At 38.9% G+C, this 4,877-nt stretch overlaps 1 pseudogene; it reads left to right on the top strand.

The window, feature by feature from the left end:
- The first annotated feature begins 1,267 nt into the window (after window positions 1-1,267).
- On the top strand, window positions 1,268-1,589 carry LOC125120640 (60S ribosomal protein L36a-like; annotated as a pseudogene).
- The last annotated feature ends 3,288 nt before the right edge of the window (window positions 1,590-4,877 follow it).

Raw genomic sequence — 4,877 nt, 5'->3', positions numbered from 1 at the left:
CCTTTTTTATACCTTCCTGAACCAAAAAGAAAGTGTCTCCCTCTGATAAAAGTCACTGAAATCCTCAATATTTTCCAAGAAGTTATCTAGTCTAGTCCTCTGCTTCAAAGAGGGGATGGCAGTTTGGCGATATTTCAGTTCCAATTACGCACATTCATGAATTACTTATAAGCATTTTTAATGCTCTGTGTCAAATTATTCAATTGAAGCCAACAACATACAGGCATTCCCTTTTGTAGAAATGCTCAATTTCATACAAATTTATAATCTTTAATCTCTGGTTTGTACCAATCTTCAAGTGACAGAAAATGAGAAATATTAGTATTGGTAATTAGTCTTTGCCTGGGTCCCCCTGAAAGCCTGAGAAAAAGGCTTGTAGGTATAGAGCTTATTTGGGAATTCATCTCAGGGAATATGAGAGAGGGATGTAGAATCTGTAGGGAAGGAGGGCAAGTCAATACAAAAATGTGTTATCTAGTTAGAAACCTCTATGGGCAATAACTACCCAGTTCAGTAACAGGTAATGAGAAGCTTTATGGCCAGGCATTTCAGAATTGCTCGCCTGGCATTGAAAGAAAGAAACATTTATTTACCTGGTATATTCCCTATTAGCCATAAATGCCTCCATGGTCATTAACTCCTCTGCCTCCACTCCATTCTCTTGGTTGTTCATACATGACAGCCCAGGAGCTCTAAGGCAGTTGGAGAAACACAAGATGGCAAAAAATAAATGAGTGGCCCAGGCCAAAGCATTGTCAGGCTATACCTATGTAAGTCTGGTCAAAGTCTTTGTAGACCTGACCACTACAGCACTGACTGAAGGGAGAAGTGGAGCTAAGATGATATAAAGTAGTATACAGGAGGAGTCTAGTTTGCTAGGTAATAATTACTCAGTTCTGCCTAGTGTTGCTTGGTTTCATGATCTTGTTCTTTAGATTTAGAGACCTTAAAAAACTACCAAGCCCCAAACTAATACAAAGGCTTCTCTACACTGGTAAGAGGTCAGTGGGAGAAAACATAATCTTGCTTATAAAGGAATATATCATTTATCTATTTTAAAATTTTGTAAATGTTAAAATGACCATACTACCCAAGGCAATCTACAGATTCAATTCAATTCCTATCAAACTACAAGTGGCATTTTTCACTGAACTAGAATAAATAATTTTAAAATTTGTTTAGAAACACAAAAGACCCCAACTAGCCAAAACAATCTTGAGAAAGAAGAACAGCTCTTTATTTCCATGTCAATAGCACTCCTGCAAACATGGTGAATGTTCCTAAAACCCACCGAACTTTCTGTAAGAAATGTGGCAAGCACCAACCCCACAAGGTGACACAATACAAGAAGGACAAGGATTCACTGTATGCCCAGGGAAAGTGGCATTATGACAGGAAGCATAGTGGCTATGGCGGGCAGGCTAAGCCGATTTTTCCAGAAAAAAGCTAAAACTACAAAGAAGATTGTGCTGAGGTTGGAATGCATTGAGCCCAACTGTAGACCTAAGAAAATGGTGGCAATTAAGAGATGCAAGCATTTTGAGATGGGAGAAGATAAAAAGAGAAAGGGCCAAGTGATCCAGTTGTGAGCTTCATACCTTTATTATGAAGACAACAAAATTTTGAGATTGTCAAAATAAATAAATAAATAAATAAATAAATAAATAAATAACAGAGCTAGAGGAAGAGGAATAATGCTCCCTGGCTTCGAACTCTACTACACAGCTACAGTCATCAAAACAGTATGGTACTGGCACAAAAACAGATACATAGATCAATGGAACAGGATAGAGAGCCCAGAAATAAACCCATATACTTATGGTCAATTAATCTATGAAAAAGGAGGCAAGAATACATAGGAGAGAAAAGGCAGTGTCTTCAAAAAGCACTACTAGGAAAACTAGACAGCTACATGTAAAAGTACAGAATTAGAACATTCTCTAACACCATGTACATAAATAAACTCAAAGCAGAGTTCCCACTATATGCAGTGGGTTAAGAGTCCAACTGCTGAGGCACAGGTCACTGTGGAGGTGTGGTTCAATCCCCAGTCCAGCACAGTGGGTTAAAGGATCTGGCATTGCCACAGCTGCAGTGTAGGCCACAGCTGTGGTTCAGATTCAATCCCTGGCCTGGGAACTTCTGCATGCCTCAGTTGTGGCCATAAGATTTAAAAATAAAATTAAACTCAAAATGGATTAAAGATCTAAATGTAAGGCCTGATACTGTAAAACTCCTAGAGGAAAATATAGGCAGAACATGCTTTGATATAAATTGTAGCAATATTTTTTGGATCTATCTCCTAAAGTAAAAGAAATGAAACCAAAAATAAACAAACGGTTACTAATTAAATGTAAAAGTAGAGTTCTGGTTGCGGCTTAGTGAGTTAAGAACCCCCCATAGCGTCCATGAGGATGCGGGTTCAATCCCTGGCCTTGCTCAATGGGTTAAGAGTCTGCAGAGCTGCAGCACAGGTTGCAGATATTGCTTGGATCCGGTATTGCTGTGGCTGTGGTGTAGGCCAGCAGCTGCAGCTCCAGTTCAACCCCCAGCCCAGGAACTTCCATATGCTGCAGGTATGACCATAAAAAGAAAAAATAAAAAAGAGTAAAAGCTTTTGCACAGCAAAGAAAACCATCAACAAAATGAAAAGACAACCTACTGAATGGGAGAAAACATTTACAAATTATATGACTAATAAGGGATTAACATAAACGTATATAAACAGCTCATACAACTCAACACAAAAAAACCCAAACAGTTAAAAAATGGGCAGAAAAACTGAATATACATTTTCCCAAAGAGGATGTGCAGATTGACAACAGGCACGTGAAAAGACGCTCAACATCACTAATCATCAGGTAAATGCAACACAAAGCCAGAATGAGGTTATCACCTCACACCTGTCAGAATTGCTATCATCAAAAAGAACACAAAGAGCAAACATTGGCAAGGACATGGAGAAAAGGGAACCCTTGTACACTGCTGATTGGGATATAATTTGCTGCAGCCACTGTGGAAAACAGTGTAGCACAGGGAACTGTATCTAGTCATTTATGATGGAACATGATTGAGGATAAGGTGAGAAAAAGAATGTGTGTGTATATATATATATACATAAATACATATATATATAATTATATATATGTAATCACTGGTACACTTTGCTGTACAGTAGAAATTGGCAGAACCCTGTAAACCAACTATAATGGGAAAAAAAATTAAGACAATAAAAGGAAATAATCACCCCAAAAGCAAAAATAAATGAAAGGGACTATTCCAGCAAAAAGATAAAAATAAAAAAAAAAAAATTAGAAAAAGAGGAGTTCCCATCGTGGCGCAACGGAAAGGAATCTGACTAGGAAGCACGAGGTTGTCTGTTCAATCCCTGGCCTCGATCATTGGGTTAAAGATCTGGCATTGCCATGAGGGGTGGTGTAGGTCATAGATGTGGCCCAGATCCTGCATTGCTGTGGCTATAGTGTAGGCCGGCAGCTGTAGCTCCAATTCGACCCCTAGCCTAGCGGAGGAACCTCCGTATGCCAAAAAAAAAAAAAAAGAGAGAGAGAGAGAGAGAGAAATGTTGTACCCTGTAAACCACATCAACTAAAGCATTCCTGGGCCCATTTTGAAAGGGCTCTGAAAGGGCAATAAGACTCCATCAGAGAGACTCTATGTCATGCAGAAAAGGAGTGGGGAGGAAGAAGGGACAGGAATACTCTCACTGAGATGTCTGAAAAAGCTGCCATCAGAGAAAGAGTCAACTTTAAATAAATTCCAGGAGTTCCCACTGTGGCACAACACGATCAGGAGTGCTGGGACATAGGTTTGTTCCCTGGCCTGGCACAGTGTATTAAGGATTTGGCTTTGCTGCAGCTGTGGCTCAGGTTGCAACAATGCAACTAGAGCTGGGATTTTATCCCTGGCCCGGGAACTCTATATGCCTCAGGGGAGCAAAAATCAAAAATCAATCAATCAATCAATCCCAGGTCCTAAAACAAAAAGCCATTTTATTTATGACAATGCAAAGGAAGTAATAACCTCTCTGATTCCTTTTCTGTTCCTTCTTCCTTTTTGCTTTGACTACAGAAACTAAGGTTACTAAAAAGGATGCATCAGACAGTACATCAGGAAAGCAAGCATCAGATAGTGCAGTGGTTCTCAAACTCTGGCATGTATCATTTAGAACACACTGCTAGCCCCATCCTCAGAGTTTCTAATTCACAAAATCTGAGTAGGACCCAAGAATTCACATTCCTAATGACTCACCCGTGATACTACTGATCCACAGGACCATCCATAAGAACCACTGAAACAGGGAAATAGACCTGGATTCCCATTTGCAAAAAAGCTTCAGCTGGGGGTAGAGGAAGTAAATTGTAATTTGAATAAAGATAAAAGTGTTTATCAATACATGGGAGTTGACATACTTCATTATTGAATTAAGATGTCATAGATGAGTAACAGACTATGTAGGACCCTGGAAGAGAGAAGTGCCACAGAATTGACCATCCAGGGGCAGACAAGCTAATACCAGTGAATTTAAAGGGGCAGAAAAACAAAAGTAAAAGCCCTTTTGGATTATGCCCCATGATTTGTTAATTACAAAGATGAGGCACCACACAGTTTGCTTAAAGAAACTGACCATATACAATGTTTTTATATAAAAAAATTAAGTCGAGATGATAATTTACTTAGACTTTTTTGACAATGTCAAGTTTCAGGGTTTCACACGCTAAACAACTCTAATGCATGTTTAAAATTTATAATAACTAGATAAGTATGAAAATCTCAGGAATGTCTCTAGTACTATTTGCCTTAGGAAATGACTCAGATAATGTTTATGTGCACTAAATTTTGAGGACACTGGTTAGTAG

This window comes from Phacochoerus africanus, chromosome 2 (genome assembly GCF_016906955.1).
Source record: "Phacochoerus africanus isolate WHEZ1 chromosome 2, ROS_Pafr_v1, whole genome shotgun sequence".
NCBI lineage: Eukaryota > Metazoa > Chordata > Mammalia > Artiodactyla > Suidae > Phacochoerus > Phacochoerus africanus.
This window is presented reverse-complemented; position numbering and strand designations above follow the sequence as displayed.